Source organism: Furipterus horrens, unplaced genomic scaffold (assembly GCF_987537825.1).
Source record: "Furipterus horrens unplaced genomic scaffold, mFurHor1.1.pri manual_scaffold_7, whole genome shotgun sequence".
Classification (NCBI taxonomy): Eukaryota; Metazoa; Chordata; class Mammalia; order Chiroptera; family Furipteridae; genus Furipterus; species Furipterus horrens.
The window spans coordinates 82,701,809-82,717,827 of record NW_028327177.1 but is presented as its reverse complement, the minus strand read 5'-3'; the positions used below and the strand labels follow the sequence as shown (position 1 = coordinate 82,717,827).

The window sequence follows — 16,019 nt, the reverse complement described above, 5'->3', positions numbered from 1 at the left end:
GGAAGGGAGAAAAAAGGACGGAGATGGTACACAAATTCAGAAGCATAGTGGGAGGGAGGAGTATACTGGAAGATGTTGAGAAGAACTATATGCACAACCAATGGGCATGGACTAAGTGGGGGGACAACTGGAGGGAGGGGTGTCACTGGGTGGAGGGGAACAAAAGGAAAAGAAATTGGGACAATGTAACAGCATAATCAATAAAACATATCAAAAAATGAAAATTTAAATTTAAAAAAGTGACAGAGTTTTTGGCTGACATTACTGACATCTCTTACAAATCAGGCTGCAATGGGAATACTGAAGAAACTATTCTATAACAAATATAAGCAAAAACAACTTTGTGAACAAATGTATATTTAAATGTTCAAAATATTTTATAATGCCTTATTTTAACTTGAAATACTATTTTATTATTATTATTATTATTGATTACTCAAAGAAAATTTGAAAAGTAAACTAGCTGATAAACTACCACCATACTTATTAAACTTCACTTTTACCAAAGGTAAAATTTTATTACATGTAATTTGAAACTAAAATACTTACAAACATGGACTTATTGAGAAATATATTTAAAATATTTCATGTAAATTTAAAATACAAAATAGCTGAATTTAAAGAAATATGTGTAAAAACCATTGTTAGGAGTATAGTCTTTTATAATTAAGGATAATTTAATGGCAATTTTTATAAACCTGGCTAAAATATAAGTGAATGAAATGATTTTTCCTGTAAACCAGAAACAAGTACAGTCAAATATAATTCACCTAGTCAAATATATCAGTTTATTCAGTTGAAATAAAGGCACTGGGACTATTCTGACCTCTGATTTTATTTATTTTTACCCAGAATCTATTTATACTGAAAAATGTTCAAGAGAATTTAAAAGGCCCATGATGAAGAGATATCCAGATTGAATATAAGATCCTACTAAGGTGATCTTTCTTAGTTCCTCCATTGCTAACTCTTCCATTTAATTCTGGTTAATTACATCCCCTGATCATTCTTCTAGTTGGGTAGTGATGATTTCCTCTGACTGCTGGAATCTTTCATAAATAGCCATCAGTTCATGAACAATGAAAAAAGTAATACCAGAAATGATCATGAAAGAGTTGAAGGGACAGAAGGGATCATCACACAGGAAAACATTGCCTACTCCATGTTGAAGGGATGATGCTCACCACCCAGATGCAGTATTGCACAGTAGGGTCTCTATAGGTCATCCACTGGTGTTTCCCTGGCTTTGTCATTTAGGTACACACATGCATGCATGTGAGTCTATGAACTTGTGGGTCCACACACGCATGTGCATATATTTCACCACAAGCAACGTTACAGAGTAACAACAATGCTGAAAATTTCTGGGCTTTTAGAGCAAATAGGAGAAGAGTATCACCAAGATTATGTTCCTAGAATCAGAAAGATGCCTTGCAGCTTTGATTTCATCAGCTTGTCTTTCCAAAGGAGGGTTTGAAAGTCATCTCATGTCTGCAGCTCAGGCAGAACAGATTTCAAAAGATCTAAGGGAGAGAGAGAAAGCTTCAGGACCATGCTATCAGAAGAAGCCCTTGCAGAAGTCACAAAGGCACCATCCTTTAAATATTAGGAAGAAAACCCCCTACTTAAAATCTACTCAGCAGCAGAAACTAGTCTTTCTGGTAAAGTAAGAAGATCTCTGTTATGAGAAATTGGCTGCTTTAGCATGTCCCAGGGTGGAACAAAATTGATAGACACTTAAGAGAAAAGATTAAAAATGGCCAAAGATTTTCAGTAGCTTCTAAGAAAAAGAGAACAAAAGTGAAATACTAGAGCCTCACTGTAACCATATATAAACATACACATGGACACAGATACTGCACATATTCACAGCATACATATGCACACCCACCAGGATGTGCACATTTAAGCACCCATATAGCACATGCTCATTCACACATATTTACTTTTTGCTAAACTGGATCATCCAATTCCGTCCTTTTCAATTAATCATTTTGTTATGTCTGTAAGGTTATACATTCAAGAACCTCTGTAGAAGTTCTTCTAGATCAGTTGTAACAAAATAGATGATCCACAAAGTGGTCCCATCCACAGACATGTTTTATTTGACTCATAAAGTATTTATGACACATTGAGTTGGTTGCCAACATTTATAAATCAGGAGGTTTTATATAAAAATCAAGACTTTCAGATTCTTTTGAATCTGGACCCATAGTCCAGTAATGGCCACAAGTGGCTGGGGCTGGGACAACTTTCCTCAGACAGACCTTATGCTCTCCATTGTTTACTGTTTCTCAAATGTGCATGTGCATCATGTAGGGGATCTTGTTGAAGTCTAGATCCAACTCAGAGGTGACTCATAACTCTGAGCAGATGCCTGAAATTTTGCATTTCTATTAAACTTTCAAATGCCACTGCTGCTGCTCCTCCAAAGACCATGCTTGAGGGTCTAGTCAACCCCAATCCCACCCCATATGAGTTTACCAGACTTAGTAAAGAAAACACAGGAGATCTAGTTCATTTTGAATTTTAGAAATACTGAACATTTTTTTTAAGTATAATATGCCCCATACAATATTTTGAATATACTTATCCCACTCATCCCAAAATGTATAGTTTTTCTGAAATTTAAATTTAACTGGGCATCCCTTTTTTTTCCCTCTGGCAACCCTAATTGCATACCTAATATGTTTCTAATTCCAGTCCACTTCACAGGCCTGGGAATTTGACTTGAACAGATTTTGAGAATGGGATTTGGGAGCACATGATTGATTGAGAAGGCCCAGAGGAAAAAGGGAGCCAGGGAGGGAGAGCAGGATAGGGCAGGGGAAAGGCTAAACAAAGCCATAGTCTCAAATGAACCTAGCATTAGTTTAGTTCCGGAGGAGCTTTCTGAAGCACACAGGCATTTATTGTGGGTTGCTCCAAAAGCTGGGATTAACTTTCCAGGTGAGAATAACCTTTACCAAGAAATCTCTGGTGAAGAAGGTAAGTGTCAGTCATCAACAACACTCATAGCAGGAAGGTGATAAGTGAACCTTCCTGGTAAAGAGGATCTTGACATCAACAACATCCACTAGAGATATTCTAGTCATAAATACCCAGTTGGACTACATAGACCATCCTCCCATATTCAAAATTTACTCATGATTTTGATGTTACACAAAGGTGGTATCATTTATTGAACTCTGCAAAAGAGTTGGCAAAAGTTATTCTGTTTGGGGGCATTTTGTGCCATAAACATATTGTACATCTCTTAATAATATACACATGTCTTTATCTATAGTTCAATTCAATTAAATCCAGCAAGTAGTTACTGAACACTCACTATGTGAAAATCATGGTAATGTATCACTTGGTCTTCCTAAGCATTCTGTGGGCATAAGCAGGCTGGGTCTCCTTATTCAGAACACTGGGGAACACAAAGTCTACCAAATATAACTTCTTTCAATACAGTTGAGAGATTCACAGAGATTAATTTACTTTTTCAAAATCACAAAGATTAAATGTGGATTAACCAGAACTTAAAAACAAGTTTTCTGATGCTTCCTTTGTTTTTGAATAAGTATTCAAATCAAAATATTCATAAGTGGGTACTTATAAATAACAAATATGCATGTCCTAGAAGGATAAAAAGAAATTCATCCAGCAAACTTTCTTTAAATAATTATAGAAATAATTTTGAAGTAATTATAGATTTACTATAATTTGCAAAGATAGTATAGAGAAGTCCATCTATAATTATCCAAGAAGTTATATTTATCAATAATTTATTCTTTTTTATTGCTGAGTAGTATTCCATGATATGAATGTACAACATTGTATTTAATCATTCACCTACCAGAAGACATTTTAGTTGTTTCATTGATTTTATCCATTGTTTTCTGTTTTCAAATTTATTAATTTATTTTATTATATTTATTATTTCCTTGTGCTCACTTTGTGTTTAATATGCTCTTATTTTCAGTTTTCTAAGGTGAAATATTAGATTATTGAGTTGAAGTTTCTAATCTTTTTAAATATCATTAGTTATTTAGAAATTCATTGTTTAGTTTCTAAGTGTTTAGAGATTTTCCTATTATCTTTCTATTTTTTATTTCTAGTTTGAGAATACACTCTGTATGATTTTTATTCTTTTATATTTGTTGAGTTTTAGTTTGGGGGGACCAGATTATGATATATGTTGGTATATGTTCTTTGAATGCTTGAACAGAATGTCATTGTGCTGTAACTGCAAAGAATGTTCTGTATATTTTGTTTAAACCTGAAGGTATTTAATATCAATGATATATCCTGTTGAAATTCTGTACAGTTGTTCTATCAGTTGTTGATAGAGGGGTGTTGAAGTCTTCAACTATAATCATGCTTTTGCCTATTTCTCCTTCAGTTCTATCAGTTTTTACTTCACATATTTTGCAACTGTGTTGTTCGGTGCATGCACATTTAGAATAACTGTGTCTTCTTGGTGGCTTGACACTTTTATCACAAGTATTCTTCTTTTCGTCTGATATTAATATAACCACTCTTGAGATGTTTTTCTTTTTATTCTTTTTAAATAACAACTCTATTGGTGTATAAATCAGATACCATAAAATTCACTCCTATATTGAACATTTCAGTGATTTTAGTATAATCACAGAGTTGTACAACCTTCACCACTAATTTTAGTAAATCTTTGTCACTAAAAAGAAGCCTCATAACTATTCCTTCCTGCATCCAACCCCTGGTAACACTAACCTCCTATCTGTCTCTATGGCTTTGCTTAGTCTGGACATTTCACATAAATTAAATCATACATGTCCTTTTGTTATTGAATTTTTCACTTAGCATAATGGTTTTTTTAATATGTTTTATTGATTATGCAGTTACAATTGTCCAATTTCCCTTCCCTCTGACCCTCTCCACCCGGTGGCCTCCCTCCCTCCCATTGTCCCCCCCTTTTAGTCCATGTCCATTGGTTGTGCATATAGTTCTTCTCAACATCTTCCTGTCTACTCCATTCCTTCCTATTATGCTTCTTAATTCCTGTACCATCTCCCTCCCTTTTCCTCCTTCCCCCTCCCTGCTGACCTCCCCCCCAATATGTCCCCCATACCTATAGTTCTTTTTCCACTCTCGTTGCCTATTTAGTTTGTCTTTATTTCGATTCCCTAGCTTCTGTTGTTGATTCTTGTGATGCAGTTTTCATTTTAATGTTCATAGTTTCGATTCTCCATTCTCTAAACCAGTCCCTTTAACATCTCATATAATAGTGGTTTGGATCTAATGAACTCCTTCAGTTTTACTTTGTCCTGGAAGCACTTTCTCTGCCCTTCTATTCTGAATGACAGTTTCGCTGGATAGAGTATTCGTGGTTGTAGATTTTGGATTTTCATTACTTTGAATATTTCTTGCCAGTCCCTTCTTCCCTGCAGAGTCTCCTTTGAGAAATCAGATGACAGTCTTATTGGGACCCCTTTGTACATGATTCTTTTCTTCTCTCTTGCTGCTTTTAAGATTCTCTCTTTGTCTTTAATTTTTGACAATTTGATTATAATGTGTCTTGGAGTGTTTCTCTCCTGGGTCCAGTTTTTCAGGAACTCTCTGTGCTTCCTGGACCTGTAAATCTATTTCCTTCCCCAAGTTATGGAAGTTCTGCTTCATTATTTTTTCACATAATTTTTCCATTTCTATTTCTTCTTCTTCGCCCTCTGGAAATCCTATTATTCGAATGTTCATTCTCTTATAGATGTCCGAGAGGTTTCTGAACCTCTCCTCACTTTCTTTACTTTTTGTTTCCTCTTTCTGCACTGGTTGACTGTTTGTTCCTTCCCTATGTTCTGGTTTGTTGATTTGACCTCTGGATATTAATTCCTCACCACTTCTCTCATATGTGTTTTTGTTTGTTTCAGTATGAGTAGCTTTCATTCCTTCCCTGTCTTGTTCCAAATCTTTTGTTAATTCTGTAAGCCACTTTATAACTATAGCTCTGAACTGAGCCTCAGAAAGATTTTCTATTTGTTTGTCTGTCAGGTCTCTCATCTGCTGCCTGGTGAGCTGCCTCACCAGAATTTCAATCTTTGTCTGCTTCATTTTGACTGACTTGTGTTTAGCTTTGCTTCCTGGGCAGGCTATAGGGGGTGGAGCCCTGTGCACTTGTCACTACCTGGTGACTGGCGGTGATTGGCGACCTTTTTCACCGCACTGTGGTGCTTTGTGTGGGGGCAGGGATCCAAGATGGATTCCTGCTGTTACTCTCCGCTGAGAGACCGGGATCCACCCCCCCATCCTCTGGGCCTCACCATCCAAGGCAATGGGCGGGGGTTGCCCTTCCCAGCATTGGATTCGCGAGCTGCAGGATCTCGACTGCAGCCAGGATTGCTCCCTTGGCTCTTCTCACAGTCCTGCCACTATGCCCACTGCAACCACGGACAGGACCGAATTTTCTCACCCATCCTACCCATCCAAACAAGCACCGCTTATTTATAACTTCATACGTTGGGCTTTCATGTAGTTTTATTTTCTGAAACTTATGGTTATCTTTTGTTTCGAGGTAGTTGTATTCCTTTTTAGTTGTAGAGGGAGACCGAGCATGTCAGTCTAAGCTTCCATTGATGTTTCTCTATGTTGTAACATGCATCAGCACTTCATTAATTTTTATGGCTGAATAATATTCCATTATATGGATATACCACATTTTATTTATTTACCCACCAGTCGTTGGATATTTGGGTTGTTTTCCCCTTTAAGATTTTATAAACAATACAACTATAAACAATAATGTATAAATTTCTGTGTAGACATATGTGTTCATTTCTCTTGAGTATATATGAAGGCTTGGAACTCTATCCATAACATTTTGAGGTACTGCAAACTGCCAAAATGTTTCCCACAGTGGGCTTTCCATTTCACAATTTCACGAGTTATGGATGAGCATCCCCATTTCTATATCCTCACTAAGATTTGTTATTGCCTGTCTTTTGATTTATCTATCCTAATGAGTGTCAAATGGTACTTCATTGTGGATTTAATCTGCTTGTTTCTGATGACTATTGATGTTCAGTATCTCTACGTGTGTTTATTGGCTAATGTCATGTCTTATTTAGAGAAATGTTTATTCAAATCTTTTGCCCATTTTTAAATCAGATTATTCATTGAGTTGTAAAAGTCCTTTATATATTCTGAATAAAAGTCCCTTATCACATACATAATTTATAAATACTCCTTCCACTTTATGAATTGTCTTTTCATTTTCCTAATGGTGTTCTTTGAAGCAAAAATAGTTTTTAATTTTGATGAAATCCAATTTATCTTTTGTTGTTTTGTTATTGGTGTCATATTTAAGAAACCATGGCTTAGGTCACAAATACTTATTCCTATATTGCCTTCTAAGAGATAAGATCCACTTTGAAGTAATTTGTGTATGTGTGATTGTTTGCATGATAAATCTCTATTCATTCTTTTATCTTCAACCTACATGTATCATAATATTGAAGTGAGTTTCTTGCAGATAAAAGATAGTTGGGTCATGACTTATAATCCACTCTGCCAGTCTCTGTCTATTAATTGATGGACTTGGGATATTTGGACTTAAGCCTTCCATTTCATGTTTTGTTATTTTGGCTTTTTTTCTTTTTCTTTTTCTCTGTTTTATTTTTCTTATATTCCTATAAGTTACTTGAACATTTATTTTGTAAATCTATTTTGAGTAGTCTATTTTTTTTAGTGTATCTCTTTTTATATACAGTATTCTCTCACTTATCAAAGGTATTACATTCTTGACCCCCCCATGATAGGTGAAAATCCGCGAAGTAGGAACCTTATATTTATTTTAATACACATTTATATATATTTTAAGACTTTATAAACCCTTTCCCCACACTTATAAACCGTTCCCAGTCCCTTATTAACCTTTCCCACTCCCTTATTAACCTTTTCCACACTTTTATAAACACTACTTATGTTCTTAAACATATTCTACATTCTTAAACCTTAACTTTAACAACATACACATACATATACAGTACCACAAAATCCTGCGATATAGCGAAAAAACCACGATAAATAATTAAATACAATATTTTTTAAAATCCCGTGATAGAGTGAGGCCATGATAAGTGAACTGCAACATAGAGAGGGACTACTGTATAGTTCTTTTAGTGGTTGTTTTAGATATTACATGATATATGCTATTACATAACTTATCATAGTCTGTGTCAACATTTTACCAAATTGAACGAAGTCTAGAAATATTACCTCCCTTTAAATCTTCTACACTTTATTTAGAATATAATTTTCTTAAATATATCTGTCGTCTACGGACCTTGAGATCTACATTAGATATTATTGTGATTTTGCTTCAATTGTCAAGCATAATGTAGAAAATACAATAATAGAAGGAAAAAATGTTGTCTTGCTCCTTCCATTGTTCTCTTTCTCTTTCTGATAATCCAAGATTTTTCTTTTATCCTACTCTATCTGCTTACAATTTTTTCTTTTAGTAATTCTATTAAGACAAGCCTGCTGGCAACAAATTTTCTTAGTTTTTCTTTATCTGAGAATGTCTTGATTTCTTCTTGATTTTTTCCCAAATACAATTAAAAATTTATTTAGAGTCACAGAGGTATAAAAAATAAACCAGCTGGATTGTGTGGGTTCAGAAACAAGTTACAGAGGCAAAAGAAGTGCCCTTGGAGCTTAGGAAAGAGAGAGAAAGGACAAATGTATGTTCCTTGAGGGAAGAGGGAAGAGAGAGAGAGAGAGAGAGAGAGAGAGAGAGAGAGAGAGAGAGAGAGAGAGAGAGAGAGAGAGAGAGAGAGAGACACTCCTTTTCATTTTTAAAGAATATTTTCTTTTGATATAAGATATAGGGTTCTGAATTGACATTTCTTTAAACACTTGAAAAATATGTGCCACCTCGTTCTGCTTTTTATTATTTCTGATAAGAAATCTGCTGTTATTTGAATTTGTACTTGTATAGTTAATGCAACATTATTTTTCCTGACTGCCTTCAAGATTTTTTTCTTTGCCTTTAGTTTTAGAAAGTTCGATTATGATGTATTTTGGCTTGGATATCTTTGGGTTTTTCTGTTTGGAATTCACTCAGCTTCTTGAATCTATAGGTGTGTATCTTTCATCAAATTTAAAAAATGTTCAGCTATTTTCTTTGCATACTATCCCACCCCTATTCTCTTTCACCTCTCATCATAACACATGAACGTTAGATTTTCTTTTTTATGGTTCCTCAGTCTCTGAGATATTATATATATTTCCTCTGTGTTGTTCAAAGATGGTATTTCTATTTCTCTGTCTTTAAGTTCACTGATTCCTTCCTCTGTCCTATCTTCTGTTCTTGAGCTTATTCATTCAGTGTTTTAATTTCTATTCTAGAATTTCCATTTTGTTCTGTTTAATATTCTTTATTTTTTTTACTAACACTTGCTATATTTTCATATATTTCAAGTGAGTTCATAAAAGCTCAATTAAGCATTTCTATGATAACAGCTTTAAATTTTTTGTTAGAAAATTTTCACACCTTTGTCATTTTGGTGTTGCTATCTATTGTCTTTTCTCATTGAAGTTAGGATCTTTCTGGTTCCTGGTATGATAAGTGAGTTTTTAATTGAAACCTTGACATTTTTAATATTATGTTGTAAGATCTGAATTTCATTTCAATCTCTGTTTTGGTAGGCTTCCTCTGATACTTTTCTGGCAGGGGAAGGGAATGCCACCTGATTACTTCCAGGTGGGGGACAGAAGTTCAAGCTCTTAACACTTGGTGTTGAGGGCCTTCTCACACCCAGAGAGAAATGGAGGGACATCTTTTTATCACCACATGGTGGTGAGCATAGAGTTTTTTCTATAGTGTGTGCCTAAGATAACAAAGCACTTTCTAAAAGTATTTTTTTCTTGTATGGCTTCCCCTTTCCTGGTTCTTCAGCTAAAGGGTGCAGACTTTTGAAGGGCCAGTCTTGTTTTGTTTCATACATTAACATATCTATGTTGCTTGCTTCTTCATATCCAAGTCTGGTATATATGAAGCCAAAATAAAACTCTGCAGACTCATCACCATGTCATACTTGGGTTACCAGGTCCCTCATTGGTTTACCTGCTTTTCTCCATCTTTTGGAGTCTTCTTATATTTTTTAACCTATAATGTCCAGTGTTTTTAGTTGTTCTTATAAGGAAGAATAAGGGAAAATAGAGCTATTTAATCTTTCTAGTTGCAAAAGTTCTCATTTGAAAAATTAAAAAAAACTCATTGTTCAAATCCACACTGGCCAGATTTGAATGGGATATATGATTCTTCTATGATCTCATAAGAGTGTTCACTTTCCTTGCCCTATATTTCTCTCCTGTATCTGGTTAAAGTCATTTCACTATTATTTCTTATAATAAGACATGGTAATATTCTTTGTAGTGATCTAAACTCAGCTTTTTCCTAATGATTTTTGCCAAAATTAGGAGCCAGTTACAAATTTTTTTAAAGTCTGTTTTTGTTCTCAAATTCCTTCAAGCTTTTGTTTCTCTCTTAGTTTAGTCTTTAATATTTTATGGCTGGTCTGTAATTTAACGATTCTCAGAGTGGCAAAACCATGCTAATCTTTTACAAAATTGATATTGCTATGATGCTATACTAATGATATTAAATATTAGCCATATATAACACCATGAAGTAAGCAAAAGCCTGTGATTGGTGACTTGTGTATCAATAGGTTCCAACAGAAAACAGCATACTCAAATTTAGATAATTAGAGAAGGGTTATTTTATGGAAACTGTTTTTTAAGAAACTATAGAAAACTATTTACAACAATGATATTGCAAAAGTAAAATGCTAACAAGCCTGCAAGAACGGACAGAGCAGTTACCGCTGCCTGAAAAGAGACAGTTAGGAACAGAAGCCTACTGTGACAATTAGAGAAAATGCAGGCCAAGACAACTGCAGAAGCAGGAGGCCAGGGAGAGAATAAATATTCAGACCTATTTTTTTCTTGTTACACTACATACCTCTTCACTTGAAGAATATCACCTGTGACAAGCCACATGGCTTTCCCAAAGGAGGAGCTTGGGAGACATTTTATATCAATAGCATTTGACATCAGTAGTTTAGATATGCTTTTTTATTCTAAGCAACGGCAAAATGGAGAAAAATAATACACAACTTTTGAAAGTATAAAGCCAAAAAAGGCATAATATCTCTACACCTATCTTCAGAAACTGAATTGGAGTAGTGAGGATATTTCCATTCCCAACATAAATTTTTCAGGATTGGGCAAAGAACTCAAACCAATGCCTTTTCATGAGGGTATTCAAAAACCTATGCACAATAAAGCATAAGAAAAAAAATTATGCAGTGTTTCTGAAAGTATACTATATAACATTCACATAGTGTCCATGGTAGCATTATTTTTTCCATGGTGTAATTGTCCCTTAATTTTCCTTCCATTTATTATCTTTAGCACTTTTCTACAATGTATTTTTAGCAACTGCCTACTAAGCAGTCATAATAGGAAAAGCAGCTGAAATAACTCATGAGGCACAGAAACAAAAACACTTTCTCCTGGTCTTATTTGTCTTCAAGAAAAGTTTTATGTCCATGAAAACATAATTTACCCTTATGAAAACAACACTAATCATTTTAATTAATGCATTTTCTGTAAGTAATTATTAAAAGACCAGATGAGCCAGTGCTTACAAATTTATATTTTTAGTAGAAGTGTTTGACTACTCCATAGATCTTGTCCTCTGCCTACTTGTTCCTTTAAAATACCTTGATTATGATTAAGTAAAGGTTAGTTTAGACCATTAATTAATTACAAATAAATCTGAGGTAAACCCAGACCCTAAAAATAACATTAGAAAAAATATATTTTGCATTGACATACTAAACAGAGACCCTCTGATGTGAAATTTTACCACATTTGAAGTTGAATATATCAAGAATTAAAACAGACCAGAGCTGAATTCAGCCCACATAGTGTTTTTTTTTTTTTTTCTCTTTTCTTTTTTTATTTTTTGGACTTCATAGTATTAAAAAGGAAATTTTAACTAGTCACCAACATTGAAAATCAAGGGATTTTTATATTATATCAAGGTTGTTCTTTATTTCAGTTAAACCATGAAAAGTTCTGGCAACAGTGGTCTCATGTAACCTCTTAACAACACAGCCTGTGATCTATAAGGAATCTTTACAGCTGCTCCTTTAAGCAGGTGCTAGCTGTCTAGTTTGTAAAGTTTCTACCCAGTCCTGTTTACAAATTCATTCAATAACTATTCCTTGGGTACCTACCCTGTGCCAGAAGACATTGTGCTAGATTCTGCCCTCCTAGAGTAAGGGGAAATAGGAAACAGTTCCATAAATTTGTAAATTTAGAAGAGTGCTATAATTTAAAAATGTGTAGATAGAGGGTGTTATGAGAGCACTTGCCAGGGAGTCCTGAAGTTTTCTGGGAATAGAGGAGGGTAAGAAAGTTTTCCAGTAAGAAGTAGATCTCAGAGCTAAGATCTGAAAGGCCAGAAGTTAATTAGGCCCAGTATGTTCTAGGAGGGAATAGTGTGTGTGTGTGTGGGGGGGGGGGTTGTTAAGGGAGGATAAATGGTCCAAGGATCCCTAAGATGTACACAGGGGGTGGTCGGTACACAATGAGGCTGAGGCAGATGTACACAGGGTCAGACCAAGAATTTTGTGAGTCATGTTCAACTACTGGCCTTTGTTTTTAAGAGCAGTAGGTAGTCATTGAGTACATTTTCAGGAAGTAGGTAGCAGGAGAAGAATCGTGTTTTAAAAATAACATTCTAATTACTGGGTAGAAAGTTTTGTAGGGAAACGATTGAAAATAATATGTCCTAGAGTTTACCCTATAGAAAAAGGCTTAAAAAACTGACATGGATGTTAAGCACTTGAATGACAGTGAAAATGCACGAGGCCATAATGGGAGTCCTTGCATTTGCTGCTCAGATCTACTCCACCTTGCTAAACACCCCAGAGGCTGACTGACCAATAGGGACCCTCCCCAAGCTCCTGAATGTTCAGCCCACAGGTGCCACCAGCAGGAGACTAGAATGTGGCAGAAGAATGCCTCAGCATTTATTTTCCAAGCTCCTCCATGCTGGATTGTTAGCAGATGTGTTCCTCTTCCAAAGGACATGGATCTTGTCAGACAACAGTCTACAATTTCCTTAACTTCCCCCTCTGCTTCCCCTCTAAGCTTAGAGGCAGGATGGCTTTCCACTGTTGCCCAGACAAGGGTTTCATAATTCATTGTTAGTTTCTCTACCATTGCCCATACATGTCTAAAGAGTCCCTTCATTAAATTCTCCTTGGTTACCCCCATTTGAATGTGCCACTTTTTTTCCTGCCAGGATCCTTGGCCTTAACCCAAATTAGGATCATTAGTTGGAAGCAAATCTAGTTAAGTGTTATAATGCCTAATCCTGGTATCTTTAAAAGTAAAGAGACCAAAGAAGTAATATAAATCACAATGACAAATCCAAAATAAAAGCACTCAAGAGGTATATTTATGGCTGCCCGAGCTCAAGAAAGCACCAAGAACAGACAAGCACAGGAGAAGTGCAGGAAGGGAACTGTAACCAATGCTGTTTTGTCATGGAGGGATGCTCTGGTGGGCCACATAGATACCTGCTTCAGGCCTGTGCCTCATTCCTGCTTCTCAGTTGCTGGGAGTGTTGGGGGCTCATCAGACTCAGCTGAGTGTCACTTAGGGACATGGGTTTAGTCAAAGAGAGCCTACATACAATGACTGGGTGATGAGGGCAGAGAACAGCTGTGTAAGTCAACTCTGAATGAGCATCACAGCTGCAAGCTGAGCTCTGTTGCCACTGCGACATCTTCTTTTTGACCAGTCCTGCCCCCACCCCCAAATGTTGATCCCAGGGAACTCCCCAATAATCTTCCTACACACTAGTCTCCATTTCAGAGTCTGCTTCTTGAACAACCTGACTTAGGACAGATATTCTGGGCCACCATCCCCAGCACTGCTATGCAGTAGCCTAGGAGATTGGCCACCCTCTGCACCTTCCCAGGGCCCACTCCTAGTTTTTGGAATCGTCCCAAAAGCCTGTTGAAACCTGGTGGATTACTATTAATTTCTGGCGGTGCAGGGACATGCCTCCATGGAGGACATTAAAAACTGGACATACCCGAAACTGGCAATAAAGTGGCATCCAGATAAAAACCCTGACAACAGAGAAGAAGCAGAAAGGAAGTTCAAACAAGTAGCCAAGGCATAGAAGGTGCTATCAAATGCTAAAAAAAGGGACATCTGTGACAAATACGGCAAAGAGGGATTAAGTGGAGGTAGAGGTGGAAGTCATTTCAACAGCCCTTTCAGTGAGTTTGGCTTAACATTCTGGAATCCAGAGGACGTGTTCAGGGAATTCTTTGGTGGAAGTGACCCCTTTTCGTTCGGCTTCTTCCAAGACCCGTTTGACGACTTCTTTGGAACTCGGTGGGGCTTCCGTGGGAGCAGGAAACACTGTGCGGACTTCTCCGCCTTCAGTGGAGTTCCGTCTTTTGGAAGAGGGCTTTCTTCTTTTGATATAGGATTTAATTCCTTTGAGTCGTTAAGTCAGGGGGTCTCACTTCGTTCTCTTCCATGATATTTGGTGGAGGATGGGCAACTTCAAACCTGTGTCAGCTTCTAGCAAAATGGTTAACGGCAGAAAAATCACTACAAAGAGAATTGTTGAGAATGGTCAATAAAAAGTGGAAGTTTAAGATGGCTAGCTCAAGTCCTCAACAGTAAATGGTAAGGAACGGTAGATGGTAAGGAGCAGTGGCTACGCTTGGATAACAAGTAACCCAATGCATGCATGTAACAGAAATGTTAACTGTAACAAGCACCATTTGAGGATTAACCGGGACATTTTTTTAAAAAATGTCAAACGAACTCAACTTTCAGTATAACTTACTGAATCTAAAGTATTTATACACAGGTCATCAGAGCCGGTTTGTCACAGACTTTTGAGTTTAGTTTTGGGACCATATTGAAAAGACCATTTTTTTTTTTTTGTCTTTGAAATTGTTGTAAATCTCTGTATGCACTTTTCTTTTTAATTAAACATAATCCAAGGTGGCCATGACTTCATATAGTAACATCAACACAGGCCTGCTTCTTCCATTGTGCGTGAGCCATGAGCCAAGTAGTGTCAGCCTGCTGTGAAGTTAACACTGCCAGGACGGATCTTCCACAATAGTAGTTTCAGTGCTTTCCAGTGGTTAGTAGTGAAAGATGTTAATGCATCAATGGTAATACATATCTAGTTTAATATAAATTGAGGATGTTTCCTAGTTGTGTGTGAGTGCTCGCAACTTAGTAAGTTTTGACCATTGTTTAACCATGGAATATTAATCTTAGGTTTAAAAAGTAAAGCTGGTGAATTGTGTCTTTGTTATTTGCTTTAAAAAAGAGAGAGAGAATAAAGGCAATGTGTTTGGTGCAATAAAGGAAAACAGGTATTATGAACCACTTCTGATACAAATATAAAAACCTCAAATGGTCAGAACTTCAAGCTAAGGTACAATAATAAAAAAAAGAGTGAGTTTTATAAAAGTCCACCCGGTGGTGATACTTTTAATATAAATTTCTATGCTAGGAACTAGAGATAGCCCACTTATCTTTTCATGGAAAATATTGCCACACAAATCCTATGTTAAAAGTACCATGCATGTGTTTTTAGAGAGTAATATTATTTTAAGGCTTATTAAGCTGAATGACCTTTTGAGAAATGTGGCCATGGATACAAATCTACAAAGGGGCAGACAAAGATACCTGGTATGTTATGTATTTCCTGAGGACATTTGTGAGGTTAGCCTCTTTTTCATCAGCTCTTACCAAATACAGGCCCTGTGCTAAATGCTCCATGTCATTTATCTTGTGTAATCTTTAAAAAAAAAAAACTGAGGTAGACGATATCATTATCCCCACAAGTGCAGTAAAATCACACCTGCCAAACATAAGACAAGGTGGGGTCAAGCCACTGAACCTCCCTAGACACCAGCTTACTCAGCTGAAAATTG

General features: G+C 36.2%; 1 pseudogene; it reads left to right on the top strand.

Moving 5' to 3' along the window:
* Positions 1-14,113: 14,113 nt before the first annotated feature.
* Positions 14,114-14,762, top strand: LOC150004715 (dnaJ homolog subfamily B member 6 pseudogene; annotated as a pseudogene).
* The last annotated feature ends 1,257 nt before the right edge of the window (positions 14,763-16,019 follow it).